Source organism: Polistes canadensis, unplaced genomic scaffold (genome assembly GCF_001313835.1).
Source record: "Polistes canadensis isolate GaletaPanama2010 unplaced genomic scaffold, ASM131383v1 scaffold_18, whole genome shotgun sequence".
Lineage (NCBI taxonomy): Eukaryota > Metazoa > Arthropoda > Insecta > Hymenoptera > Vespidae > Polistes > Polistes canadensis.
In genome coordinates this window covers 1,269,576-1,284,887 of record NW_014569565.1, presented here as the reverse complement: position 1 = coordinate 1,284,887, position 15,312 = coordinate 1,269,576, and the positions used below count along the sequence as shown (strand labels likewise).

General features: G+C 39.7%; 1 protein-coding gene across 2 annotated transcripts in view; it reads left to right on the top strand.

The window, feature by feature from the left end:
- Window positions 1–15,312, top strand: part of LOC106793760 (transcription factor SOX-5) — a 200,436-nt gene that overhangs the window by 9,923 nt on the left and 175,201 nt on the right. Inside the window, exon 1 of one of the 2 annotated variants that reach the window (XM_014760949.1) lies at window positions 11,872–12,284. The exons of the other annotated variant lie outside the window; for it this stretch is intronic. The gene's annotated coding sequence lies outside the window, so the exon portion shown is untranslated. Of the gene's footprint in view, window positions 1–11,871; window positions 12,285–15,312 lie in introns of those variants that run through there. 2 annotated transcript variants of the gene reach the window in all.

The window sequence follows — 15,312 nt, the reverse complement described above, 5'->3', positions numbered from 1 at the left end:
TACCCCGTTGTACAACTTGATAATCCGTGGTTACCATAAATCCTGAGTGATTATCCGCGTGTCTATTTATAAGCCTTGTGGCATCGCCCTCGTCTTCTCTTCCTCCTCCTCCTCCTCCTCCTCCTCCTCCTCCTCCTCCTCCTCCTTCACCATCTCTTCATCCTATCTCTTTCTTTCTTTCTTTCTTTCCTCACATTTTCTCCTCCTTCAACGCTTTTGTTCAGTTTATTCTCCCATAAGCATGGTATTCCCCCATCCTTTTGAAGATGAGAAAGAGAGAGAAAATAAGAGGATCGTACCTAAGGACGATGTAAGGACTCCAAAAGGCCTCCTCTTCTTTTCTCTTTTCTTCTCGAATCTTTTTCTCGTACCTGTACGACGTACACACGCGTCAAGGATTTCCGTGTCGCGAGTTTTACGCAGCGCGAGATACGGCCGATAGGATTAATCGGCTTACGAAGGGAACGCTTACCTCGAAGAAGTCGCGCGAAGAAGCCCAAGTCTTAGGATGAAATCGAGAGGAAGGGAGGGGGGAGGGAAGGGGAGAAGATGAAACTCTGCGATTCTTTTTTTCATATTCGACGGAATATCGTTCGTTTCTTTCGCGCCAGGACAAAACCCCTCCCCCCCCCCTCCTGTCGAGAATGATTCCAAATTAAATGCAATTTTTTCTTCTATATGTAATTTATTCTTAAGAAACTTTATATTGATATTCGTAAAGTCGTCTCATTTTGAAATACGAATTTGTTCGGGATTTAATAAAAACGTTTGGCCGATTCCTCTCTTATCTGAATAGAAATATTTTTTTCCATTACAGTGAATAAAATATCCACACAAATAATTTCTAATTATATTCTACGTAATATGTGTAACAACGACGTATGTAAAAGTATATTGTAAGAAAAGAAAATGTTTAAAAAATTGATATATATCTCTTTGGCAGCCATGCGCACGAGTTTTTAATTGCGACGATGAGAATGATCGAACTTCTTGCTGTAATGAATTTGCGCGAAAATTGTGGAAAAAAGGTAATGAATGTAACGAGTTTCTCTATGTAGGAAACGACCGGTGTTGTACGCTGTTAATTAAGAAGTGGTGGAAGATAGAACGGAGAACAGGGAATGATGAAAGAGAGAGAGAGAGAGAGAGAGGGTGGTGGTGGTGGTGATGGTGGTTGTGACGGAGCAAGGAGAAAAGCTAGTTATTAAATCGAACGAATACCGGTATATATCTACCTCTCGATATAATACCGGTCGCGAGCGTAGCATGAGAAGAATCTTGCGAAGATTACGGATCGTCATCGATCGATAATCGCAAATTTATCTCTGAGTTAGACGATTTTTACATCTCCTTTTTTTCGATTTTTTCCCTATCCTTCTTCCATAACGCGTATGACTCTTCTTCCTTTGCTCCGAGACGACAGAATATGACGAAACGATTTTATCCGAAATATACGATACCAACGTCTACATATTCTATGGGATATATTAGAAAGAAAGAGTGAGAAAGATATAAAGAATCTTGGTTTAGAGGTATCTTTTCTAGGCAAAGATGATATACTTTCTTGAAATATTCAATAGATCTTATACTATCGTATCTTACTAGGAATATCATCTATGCGACATTATTATATTTTCTAGAAATGAAATACATGTATAAATATCGATGTTACCGAATGGAACGAAAAATTTCTTTTTTTAAATTTCTTTTTTTTTTCTTATATCCATACGTGTTGTTGTTTTAATTTTCTATTACAATATATTATGGAAATTTTCAAAGAATGTGTGCATCTTTGAGGTCAATGTTGAAAAGAAGTGAAGAAGGGTAGAGAAAGAAAAGTTGGGAGTCGAAACCTCTAACCCAGAAGACCATCGCCAGAGGCGCTGCGGCAAGCTATTAAAAAGCCGAGTTATGAATGAAAGCCGAGCTGAAATAGAATGGCACGTCGTGCCCCGCCCACGGTATCTCCGAAGGCAGCACTACGGTCCGAGCTCACGGTTTTAAGATGCTACGCACGTCGTTTATCCGCTTTGCTTCGTATAACTGTATAAAAAGTGACCGAAATAAGGGAAACAAAAAACAATTAGAGAAAGAGAGAGGGAGAGAGAGAAAATGGTGGGGGGGGGGAAGAAGGAAGGGAAGATTTCGATTGTTTTTGATCTAGGACAAATTTTCTCTATTTTTTTCCTTTTTTTTTTCTCAATTTCCAAATATCCATCGCAAAACAATTCGACGATTCCTTTGTCGCGTGATTTCGAGAGATCGATAAAAAAAAAAATTGGATTTTATATAAAACAACAAAGATATCTTTTTCTCCGTTTAACTTCGCATACGAGAAAGTTTCAATAGTACGAGAGAGTCAACCTTGACAGGGGATTATGTGTCCAGCACGGCTCACTGATCTGACTGTGAAGTATATTGAAAAGCGTTTCATGGACTCACACCATGTCAACGATACGATCTAAACTGCTTTAGTTACTAATTTGATTCAGTTAAGTTAAGCTAAACGATGCAGGTAACACGTATCTCTAACGTGTACACTGCGCTTACCTACGACAAAGTGGTCTTTCCTGGGGCCGTCGTTGCGGTTCAAGCTCACGTCTCATTAAACAATTCTATTGAAATTTGTCGGTATAGGTCAGAGTAACTGGGAGGGGGGGAGGGGAGGGGAGGGTTATGCAATTTATGGTTATCGCAGCTTCTCTTCTCTTCTCTTCTCTTCTCTTCTCTTTGGATTACAAACTCTCCCAACGTCACAAAGTTCTTCTTGTTCGAGTAACAAAGTTCACACTCGAGACTAAAATAATCTCGAACCTATATCTTTTCTTTGTATCTTCGATTCTATTTTCTAACTAAACATAACTTGTGTTTCTTTTTATTTTTTTTTTTTTAAATATTATAATTACCTATTCGGTTTACATTAAAAGAGATCGAACCCGTTGTTGTATACAATAGAAATCATTCAAAAATAATTCCTATATTACAATTATCGACAAATAATATATATCTTATATAAAAATAATTTATGATTCGTTAATAATCCACTGACACTGAATAATTCATTCAAGCTCGCTCGGCATAAATCCAACGCTTTTATCTACTTATTATCCAACGATTATTCGCTTCGAATGGCAAAGCTGACTTCGTATTATGTCAACGAAGAAGCAACAAAACAGTCTCATCTCTCTCTCTCTCTCTCTCTCTCCCTCTTTTTCTCTTTCTATCTTGTTCTCTACGTCCGACACGTCCTTTAAATTATTACGTCGTTCGTATGGGGTTCGATTCACTTTTCTATCGTTTGTCCGTGGCTTCTTCGATCCGGTGATTGATTTCGGCTGGCTAGATAGCTTTTCGTAAATCGTGTATCTTCTCAGGAGGCAAAAGGATAGAGAGAAAGGGACCGATGCAAAAAGAAAGATAGAAGAAAAAAAAAAGATAAAGAGAGAGAGAGAGAGAGAGATAGAGAAGAGGACAGACGCCCGATCGTCTGTCACATTCTTGATGTCAGCAGTCGGTATCCCAAGAAGGGCTCCGGTAGTCGAGAGCATCCTGACGATTCAATTAGGATTCAGGCATGCAGCGAAGGCTATCTCATTCTCTCTCTCTCTCTTTCTCTTTTTCTTTCTCTACACACGCTCCTTTCTTCCTTCACCATTCCTTTCCACCTCTTCCACTTTCAAGGCCCTCCTTCGGTATAATCGATCGTCGATTTCACGAGAGATCCGTCCGCGTGCTCGCGCGTCGTTGATATATGAAGATTAGGAGGCCGATGTTCATCCGACCATCTCTTTTCTCGTCTCATCTCTCTCTCTCTCTCTCTCTCTCTCTGTCTCTTTCTGTCTCTATCTGTATCTCTCTCTCTTTCTCTCTGTCTCTTTCTTTCACGATCGAACCGAGAAGAAATCCCCAAGAAGATATCGAGCTTTGCTCACGGAACGTAGTAAATCCATTGAAAAGGGGGGTAAGGGTATGGGGACGGGGGAAAGAGGGGGAAGGGGGGGAGAGGAAGGCGCGAGTAATTGCTCGCGTTAATTGAACTTTGGCGCGATCTTGATTAACGCGAACGTGAATTCAAGTTGCGGTCGCGTGATCTCCAATCCCGTTTTCTCTTTTACTATTTTATTATTCGACGATTGGTGGTATTGCACAGGTTCGATAGGTTCGACACGTGTTGCTAAATTTTAAAATAACATGTATAATAAAGATATACACATACATATATATATATATATGTATATATAGCAACGCTTAATTATTCATTCGTCTTTTAATTAAATTATTCACACACACACACAAATAATATTATGCTATATCATATAAAATTATTCCACATATATTATCATAGATGTGTTATCATAAATTTATTATAAATATAAATGAATATCAACTCTTATAATGTAAAAGTGTTAAATCGAATGGTAAAGCTTTCAATGTCGTATAGGAACGAGACGACAAGAAAGATAAAGAGAAAGAGAGAGAGGATCCACCTCGCGTTCCGATTCGTATTGTGAGTTAATGTAAAAAACGTTTCAAGAGGATACTACACACAGGCATTAACTAACGATCGAGCAACGACGAGTTACGGCTTCGACCGAAGAACTTTCGCCATAAATCATAGGATCGATCGGTCGTGAGTCTCAACTGAGAGCGAGAGACTCTCTGTGTGTCTGCGTCTTTCTGTGTGTGTGTGTGTGCGCGCGTTCATCTGCTGCTGTTGCTATTGCTCCTGCTGTTGTGTAAGTGAGTAAGTGAGAGGTATAGAGTAAGGTAGAAAAAGAAAATGAGAGAGACAGAGAGAGAGAGAGAGTGAGAGAAAGAGAGAGTGAGAGAGTGAGAGGGTTTTGCGATCGTAGAGTTCCCGTCGAACGCGTCGAAGCAAATCGCTCGGTGTCTCGTTAGACGAAGGAACAGGAAGTAAAGCGTGGAATGAGGCGAGCAAGGGTCGAGAAAGCGTCCTTGTCGTCGTCATCGTCGTCGTCGTCGTCGTCGTCTTCTCGAAAGCGTCGCGTGGACAATAGAGCAATCAATAGGGTAATGCGAGGACACTTTATCGAATTATCGATGCGGTCGACACTGGCGTATCTACACTCGATGGACACGGATGGTGTGCTTTTCGAACGAGAACCCTTTCGCGCCTATCTCTCTCTATCCTTCTTTCGACTCCATTCGCCTTTGCCTGGTCCATCCTATAGTCTTGTCTCTGGCTCTTTCTACCTGACTGCCCACTTCTATCTCACTCTAACTATCTCTCTCTCTCTCTCTCTCTCTCTCTCTCTTGCTTTTGCTTTCTCTTAACATCGAACGGTCCTCTCTTCACTCCTCCTCTTCCCCCTTCCTTCTCTTCCTTCTCATCTTCCCCGAACTCTCTTGTGTATACGTGAAGTCTGATAGAACGTGGAGCATCCTCAGCGTAACAGGCTCAGTTGCCCTTGACACTTTGGACCGTTAATGTCCAAGTGGCACGCGATAAATCCGCCCCCGAACGATCCAACTCTCTTTCTCTCTCTATCTATCTATCTCTTTCTCCCTCTTTCTTTCTTCGAGATCGTGCGTTGGATCTTGAATAGTTGTCCTTCGAGTAGCAAACGTGCAGTGCCACCTCTTCCTCTGCGTATGTCGTCTCGCACGCTCGAAAGATATACGGGTTCGTACCCTCGATACGCACTTACACGGTAGTTCTCAGTCCTTCCCACCTGCACGATCCTCAATGAGCTACTGCCTTTGCACGAAGAACGATCTGCGAAACACACTCGAGAGTCCACCTGAGAATACCAATCCTCTTTTATTTTATTTTCTTTTATTTTCTTTTTTTCGTTTAAAACAAAATGATTTTTACTTTGAAATCAAGGGTTAAATTCGTTTCATCTATATTACCGATATCAAACGATTATTAATCTTTCTTATTATATAATAAATCATATTCGAGACTCGTTATAATTGCGACACTATAAAATACGTTCAAAATTGGTTCAAGACAACAAGTTCACAAAATTGTATCGTCCTGTCCCAATAATCAAATATAATTCCATCACTTTTTTCCTCGCGATATAAAAAAAGTATCTTAGAGGTGCATACTCTGTTTTCGAGACGAACGTGCAAAACCGACATTTGAAATCCTTGATGCACAAACAACAACAACAACAACGAACGCTCTCCTCCGTCAAGAAAGTCGTCCACGAGTGGGCTTCGCACGCGAACGAGACTCGACGTTTAACAGGGACGACGGTGGGCCGGTACTTTTATGCGAACGAGACTCGCATATTTCATGTCACTTTGATCCGTCTTTTTTCCATCTCTCTCTCTCTCTCTCTCTCTCTCACACACACGCGTTTATACTTTGTATTTTTTAATCTCGTGCAAGGAGAAAAAAAATAAAGTTTTCTTATAAGTTACACGCACGAGGAAGTTAATATGCGTGTGTTGCGTGTTTATATGTGTATCTGTGTATGAATTCTCTTCTCTCGTGCACTTGTAATTGCAACGCAATCTTCGGTCCTTTTCGTTCGAGTTCCCTTCGTTCGGTATTCTTATCTTCGGTTTCGGTCAGGTTGGTCTGCCAAGTTGCAAGGCGTCGTCTTACGTCGTAGTCTTTGTCGTCTTGGTAACGACGCATGTACCTACGTACAAGACTCTTCGCATAAACAGCGAATTCTACTCCTCTTCTCTTCTCTTCTCTTCTTTTCTCTTCTCTTCTCTTCTCTCCTCTCGATCGAGCTCGCGCGAGAACGGCGATAGCACAGGAATGAGTTATGATCCCTATTCTCGAATTTGCATATCGATTCATTATGCGTTCTGGTGGAAGTCAAAATTGGAACGCTGCTTGGCGCAACCGATTACTCGTTCGCGAGGACGTTGGTGGAGATGAAGGAGGAGACACTATAAATCAAACACATTCCGTTTCTTTTTTTTAAATGTATATATATATATTTATTTATTTATTATTTTCCTTTCTCTCTTTCTCTCTCGTTTTCGCGAAATTTGTTTCATTTTGCCTTATTATTTTCACAGACAATTGGTATTATTTAAATTTTTATTTGTATTATTTTCATTGTTAATATTTTGAAAAAGAAATCTCCTTTTAATTTAAAAAAGTAAAAGAGGAAAAAAGAAAAAGAGATAGATAATGAATATAATTTTTTAGCAATTTTCCTAGTGCGTCGTCGTGTTACTTGCGACGTATTCTTATTATCTTCGATATATATAATTACGAATCAGTCCACCGAAGGAAGGCCATACACGCAGATGTTCTAAATTGCGTACAAACAAATCACTTTGGCACGATCGAGACAGGCAAATACAGTTGTGCAATAAAGCCCCTTTGCGATGTTGGATAATTCGCGTTTTATGTAACGATAATATTATATTCGTATAGTCTTTAAATATTTAAAATTTAAGAAGAAAAATAAAAATGAAAGTTATATTCTTTATTATATGTATACTCGAAATAGATATATTTTCGCATATTTATTTAAATATTTTTCGATGATTCTATATAAAACAATAATTCCTCGTTCACATTTATAATAGAATGTGTGTTACAATGTTTGAAAGAATTAGGATTTAAAAGGAGTAAAAAATCTCGCGCGTCAGACGCATCAACGCATTGAGTTTCTTCGAAGCTCCGATCGAGCGAACAAAATTTATAATCCCTCGGCGTCGGCCATTATAGAAAGAAGACATTTCTCGAAAGACGAGCGCTATTCGAGTGGACTTTATTTACGACGCCGTATATACCGTGTAATCGCGACGATAGGCAGGCAGGCAGGCAGGCAGGCAGGCAGCAAGCGAAAGGAACACGAGCTACATACATATAAAGCTTAATATATTAATTGCCGGTGGCAGCGATTCTCATTGATCGTTCGTCGTTCGTAGAAGCGTGAGTCTCTGCAATTAGTAATTATTAAAGGATGTAGATGAGCGTGAAGAAAGTTAGATCGAACGGTCACGATCGCGGATACGATTTAGAATAGATTTCATATTACACGTGTACGAACACGAAACACACGACGAACTACTTATCTCGACCTCATTTATTATATTTACTCATTTTAAATTAACAAATGATATATTATCGAAAATTCATACGTATTATATTACATTTATCCGCGATATATTATATTAATATATATGTATATAGGATACGTTCGTATATAAATTATCTATGAAAAATAACGGTACCGACAAAACGATTGTTCAATGATGAACAATGAAATACGAAAAGACAATGTCGGTGTGTCAAGAAAAGATCGATTTTCAGGAAGTCGATTCCGAATAAAGCTGAACAAGATCACAGGTACCTACCTACCTACCTTCCTACCTACCTACCTACCTACCTATCATGAGACACGAACTGAATGAACACAGCTCGGGAGCGATCGGTTCGTTCTTGCTCTCTCTCATGCCTGAAGGAAGAAAACAAGGATGAGGAAGAAGAACAAGAAGAAGAAGAAGGTTTGGAGCTACGCGATGGACAGGAGTCTGTAAGGGTATGAGAAAGAGGACGGGGCAAAGGGGGTTGGCGGAAAAGGGAGGAGGGAAAGGAAGGAGGAACAGAGATAATACTAGCGCGACCGCCTTAAAGCGTGCGTACTCGCGGCTTAAACAGCAACGGCAGCAGAAGCACCACCATGAGTAGCAGCCACAGCATCAGCATCGGCATCGGCAGCAGCAGCAACAGCAGCAGCAGCAACAGCAGCAGCAGCAGCAGCAGCAATGGATACCCCTCTACCAGGACTTTAAGCTCTTTCTCTCTTTCTTTCATTTGCTATCTCGCTTCGCCAGTGGCTAGTCTCAACAACCTTTCTTTTTCCATCTCCCTTGTCTCCTCTCCTCTCTCACAGCTTCTTCAGTGCAGCAGCAAAGCATCTCACTCTCTCTCTCTCTCTCTCTCTCTATCTCTATCTATCTCTCTTTCTTTCTTTCTTTCTTTCTCCTTGTTCCTCCCCACCATTCGTCCACTCCTTCTTCTTCGCGACTATAACACACAGATACATGCACGTATACCCACAAAGAGATATACCTATACCTCCTGAAAGATCCCTTCAGTTTTGTGCGCTACCTGGCTCTGCCTTGTGGCCGTATCGTATCGTATGTAAGCTCGCGCGCTCGCGCTCCCTGCCGAGGCGGGGCAAGGCGATGTTGTTCGTCCGATGCTGAATATGTACCTGGCGTCTCTATGGATGGAGTAGTCGTCGGTTAGAGAGGAGGCGGAGGAGGAGGAGGAGGAGGTTGGTGAGCGTTCGTGTGCGTGCGTTGTCTTCTCGCGTGTAGGCACACGAGCCCTCTCACACGTGCTCCGAGAGAAAGAGGGAGATATATGTAGTCGTTAGTAGGAAAGAGTAGGATAAAGTTAGAGGTTTACTCACATGCATGCCAAGAATATACACATACATTCTCGATTCCACGCGATCGTGAAATACACCGATGGAAAAAGGTAGATCGAGTAGTGAGTGAGTGAGTGAGTGAGTGAGCGAACGATCAAGCGAGCGAGTGAGTAAGTAAGTAAGTAAGTAAGTAAGCAAGCAAAAGAGAGAGAGAGAGAGAGAGAGAAAGAGAAAGAGAGAGGGTAATAGTATACGTGTGTGTGACATGAATGTAGGCGCGCGGCCGGTGCACAAGAGCGTGGTGTATCTCCCCTCTTTCCTTAGCCACACTCCACTCCTCCTCCTCCTCCTCCTCTTCCTCCTCCTCTTCCTCCTCCTCCTCCTTCTTCTTCTTGTCCTCCTCCTACCGCGCTCGGCCTCTACCTCCTTCTTCTACCTGCCGGCCCAGGCCGACACACATGTGTATGTGTACCTTGGTCTTCAGTGTAAGATCTGAACCAGCGGAGAACGCACGGCTATTGTTATATCATTATCATTGTCATCGTTCGTGGCCGTTCGCGCCGGTTCGCGTCTCCCAAGAGAGAGAGAACGTGTCGTACCGATTTTCGCGAGGGCACGCGTTCTTTTTCAAGTTTTAAAAGAACCCAAGAACTGGAATTTATTCATCATCGTCATCGTCACCATTCGTCATCATAATCGTCATCATCTTCTTCTTCTTCTTCTTCTTCTTCTTTTCATTTCCTACTTATCCTTCTTTATCTTCATTTATTAACACCACACTTCTTCTTCTTCTTCTTCTTCTTCCTCTTCGTCATCTTCTTATTCTTATTATCCCCGAAGACGCCAAAAATCGCGAGCGAGAATCGGCTCGCGCAGGCGCGAAAAAACGCGAGGACGACTCGTAAACCGTTACCGTTCCTCTCGTGCACACGCTTCGCGATCGGCAGCGCGCGCACGCGCGCGCGCTCCTCTCAACTTTGGTGAACGCGTGTCGTCGTCTTCAGCAACATCCAGACAGACAGACAGACAGACAGTCAGTCTATCGTCTTCTATTGACTGTATATAGTGCCGGTGCTACCGTTGCTGTTGCTGTTGCTGCTAAATTCTTCTAACGACCTAGAGAGGAAGGTCGTGCAATGAAGATGATGGGGTTGCTGATATTTTCTCACTTCCTTACTCTCATCTGACAGTCTTTCCATCTCTCTCTTTTTATTATTCCCTTTCCATAACCTCCTTGCCTCCCCCCACCCCGTCTCTCACTCTCTCACTCACTCTCTCTCTCTCTCTCTCTCTCTCTTTCTATTTTTTTTTTGTACTTGTACACACGCGAAACGGATCCTCTCTAAAAACAACATCGAGCGGAAAAAGTACGGGCCAGTGAACACGTGCCGGAGACGTCCTTATTTGTTTGTTATTCTTATTATTTTCAGTTGTTATAATAATATGTATATTTAAAAACTGGAAAAGAATAATAATATATCGATCAATCGATCAAAGGATTGTTATTAAGGACGTAAATAATAAATACGAATACACGCGCATACATACATATATATATATATATATATATCACAGTGAAGTGTCGTGTCACGGCTCTTTCTTCCGGAATCGGAAAGTCGTTGTCTCTCGTCGTGGTCATCGTCATCGTCATCGTCATCGTCATAGTAATCGTTGACTCTCCTCGACGAGAGAGAGTTTCGGTGGATCGCGCGACCGGTTGTGTTGCGTTTCTTCCCTCGCGGTTTATTTTCGTCTTGGAGAAGGACGTCGACTCGTCGATCAGGATATCAACTGGGGGATCGACTCGATGACGGGGTGGAAGAGGAGGAGGAGAACACGGGACCCGACGGACACGAGGAGGGCGGCAGGATCGATCGGAAGGAGACTACTACAGCTGACGCCTAATTAAATCGATTAGACTTTGGGGTTAATTGTTCTGGAACGCCAGCTCGGTCTCACAGAAACCCGTTACAACCTCCATCGTCGTCGTCGTTCTCGTCGTCTACGTCGTTGTTGTCATATTCATAGTGATTACTACTCCACACGTCTATCCTTATTTAATATTTACAAAGAGAACACAAGGATCTTACCGATCTACGTTTATTAGCGTGTGATCGTTTCAAGTTACAAAGAAGAATATTACAAGGAAGAAAGAAGAATTGATTACTCCTTTTTTTTTTTTTTYTTTTTTTTACTTTTTTTTTTTCCTTCTATTCTCATCGAACGAATGCATCAGTGTTTAACGTCGTCGTTGTTTTACTTATCGTTCAACATTGGCTCACCAAACTCCCTTCTACGTCGTATTTGTCACTTTTCATTCATATTTTACGGATATAATGAGATAGTGTATAAGGTGTGATGGTGAACGACGCGAGTGTTGTTGTTTTGTTGTTGTTGTTGTTGTTATTATTATTATTATTATTATTATTATTATTATCTATATCTATTTTTGATAATAGACAAACGTATAAATAATCATTTCGTCAATCGATATATATATATATACATCATTTTGTCTTTTTATTCAATTTTTCTATTTGATATCGCTTTCGTTAGTAACGCAGAGTGATGGTTGTCATTTAGAAAATGAATAGTTTTTGATTATATTTATCAAGTGCCTAAGAAAAGTAAGGGATATTATTTCGATTGATTTTAAAGAGCCAATAATACACTCGGAACGATCGAACGTTCGATTATAATAATAACACGAAGTGAAGAAGCGTGCTTAGATCTACGCTAGTTTAAAGTTAACTCGAATAATCTTTGCTCGAACTTATCGAGAAATTTTTTACGGAGGTGAGAAGAATTGTCACGAAACAATACGAACGCGAATACGATAAATATCGCATTGGAATAATCAAAGTCAACGTGGTGGTGGTCAATCGTGATGACGACGCGTGTACATTCGAACATTGAACGAGGACGCTTCCTACGCGTGAAAAACGTTTCTTCGAATTGACAGTAAGTTTAAATCTTTGTGACATTTATTTCAAATTATACAATAACAATAGTTTATAAGTTAATTGACTTAATATTACAAATCTAAATATATATACCGTTATTCTTGATAACAAATCAAGACAAATATTTATTTCAATAATATTCAACATTAATTTATTGAAAGTAATTATACAAGTAAAGAGAATGTTCTACAAATTATTATTATTATTATAATCTATTAATCGTGTTTAATTGTTAAAACAATTATTGTTTAATATCATTCCTCTTATTCAAATATTTATTTGAATGATAGAGATTGGAAGTAAAAATACAACAAAAAAGGTCTTTCCCATCGTCGACATAATTGATTGTCACTTTAAAACACTATTTGAGTAATCGTAGGGATAATTTTGATTTTACATAGAATAACATTCCAATGTTGAATAATAATAATAAAAAAAAAAGAAAAGAAACAAGTATATATGGGTATAGATTAGAATGGAAATAAAAAAAGGGGTCGCAATTTGGAGAAAAGAGCAGCGAAGGTTAATCGTTCGTACAATGTCTCGAGAAAACTTAAAAGCATTCTTTTTAGTGAAGAGTTGAAACATTTCTATCTGTGAGTTTGGTGCCTGGCATTCCTCCCTTGCAACGGATCCAACTCGTTCAGGTTCTTCTTAAAACTTATCGCGCCCGATAACCGCGGCAAAAGGGACGATGCCATCGAAAGAAGGAACGAAAAGTGGAGGGAGACACAGAAGGAAGGGTCGTTACGACGCGATACCTGGATTCACCTAATTATCGAGAAATGCCAAGCCGAAGAGCTTGGAATTCGCGCGGGTTCTCTAGTGTTCCAAGAATAACAGAAGATGCCAAGCTTCTCTCATTTTTTTTCTGTTTTTTCTTTTTTTTTTTTTTCGTGTAATAAGAAACAATGAGAAAGAAAGAAGAGAGATCGATGAAAAGATAAATTAATTGAACATATACATATATATATATGTATATATATTTTAACTTACGCGTAGGTACTCGAGTAAGATTCACATTGATAGATACCTTCGATAATATGATTAAAATACATAAGAATTAATTATAATTAGTAATTATATATATATATACATAAAAGTCTTCGGTTAGAATTAATTAGAAGAATAATCAAGCTAAACAATGATCTATCTATCTATTCTACGAAGTTTCTTTAGAATTCTAAAACTAAAACACATACCTAAGTTGGGAATCATTTTAAAGAATAAAACATCTACTTTTAAACGTGACTCGGATCAACTAACATTAGTATCGGCGTCCTCGATCGAGTATATTTTTCTAACAACGGTTACTAACCCATGAAGAAAAATCTATCCTTACACGGATAATACCATTTTACGCTTAGTTTCTATACAATTGCAACGATATCCTCTCGTAGTTCTTTAGCAACTAGCCTCACCTTTTTCAACATTCGAAGAGAGACCAAGAGAAATAAATAGAAAGAGAGAGAAAGAAAAGTCGTGGTTTCACGGAGTGAATTCGAAGCCAAGTTGCGCTTCGAAAACGAAACGATAAATCCTTCGATTGTCGAACGTCGATAATCGTTCGGCGGTTTACTGCGAGAGACGTTGTGCTGTTTTGTGTGTTGTGTTGTGTTGTGTTGTGTGTTGTGTGTAGACAACACGGGTGGAACAAGCATCGTCCGAGGCAGACACGCTGGTTATCGGGTGCACGTGATCGCGCGCGAACATTTGCCCCACGTTTGCCCGCATTCGGGCCGCATTTGGGCCGCATTCGGGCCGCGTTCAACCCGCTTTCTTCTTCTCGTTGATGCGAAAATATCGCGAGTGTCGTCGTCATCGTCGTCGTTCGATCACGTTTGTAACGTAACACGCGCGCTTTCATCTTTCTTCATTATTTTTCATTTTATTTCTTCAATCTCTTATTCTCTCGCGAGTTATTTTCATCGAAATTATTTTTAAGCTTTCGATTAAATCGACAAAGAATTTCAATAATTTTCAATTCAATACAATTAGAAATGATTTCAATCGAAATAGAATTAAATTCTCTTGTGACTCCATCGAATAATTAATTCCTTGTAAAAAAAACTTTCATTAATATAAACATCAAATTGCAATATTTTCTGTCGAAGTGAATTAGAAAATTCCGATTAAAAATATAAATTAAATAGTATAATTTAACGTTTTAGATTGAAACAGTTATACGAATTAAAACGAGTTATCAAAAATAATTGTATTTATGTAATATTTATTTATTTTTATATATACCAATCTTATCCAATCTCTATACCAATATATATATCAGAGGATCAAAAACGAAGATGAAACTGGTTGGCATTGTTCAATCTATTCTACGTGTAGGGTGGGCTCAACGCCTCGAACAAAATACCGTTCCGCGTCGTAACGTTCGAGAGTTTGGCGAGACGCGCGCTTTTTATAGACTTCCGGTGAGCAAGCTTAAATCGAGCGTAACGCCGATACTCGTCCTCGATCCTCGTCGTCGTCCCTAACCAATCGAAAGAATCTTTCTCTCTTTCTGCCTCCCTCCCCCTCTCTCTCCCTCTCTCTCTCCCTCTTATTCTATCTATCTCTCATGAAATTCTTTAGAAATTCAACAAGAATATTTTCCACACACAACATAGATAGTAGAATAGAATAAAAACTCGTTTAAAACTTGCTACCCAAGTCGCGTTGTAATTTTCTAATATTACTTAGATTATTTTACCATCCTATTTTATATATTATACCTTATAATTACGGTAATAAAGTAAAATACGTTAGCGTTATACGAGTTCACACACAAGGATAAGATAGATATAACAGTCGATAACGATCCCGATGATAACCAAGCGACGAAGTACCGTTTCTATCGACGATGTTAATAAGAATTCTTCAAAACCCCTCTCACCACCCTCTTCAGGATATTCCTACTCCCTCCCTCGCTACCTCCCACCCTCCCTTTTCCTTCTTTCTTTTTATCTTCGCCCTTTTTCCATATGAATTGTCTCTCTCTCAATAGGGGAAAAAAAAAAAAAAAAAAAAAA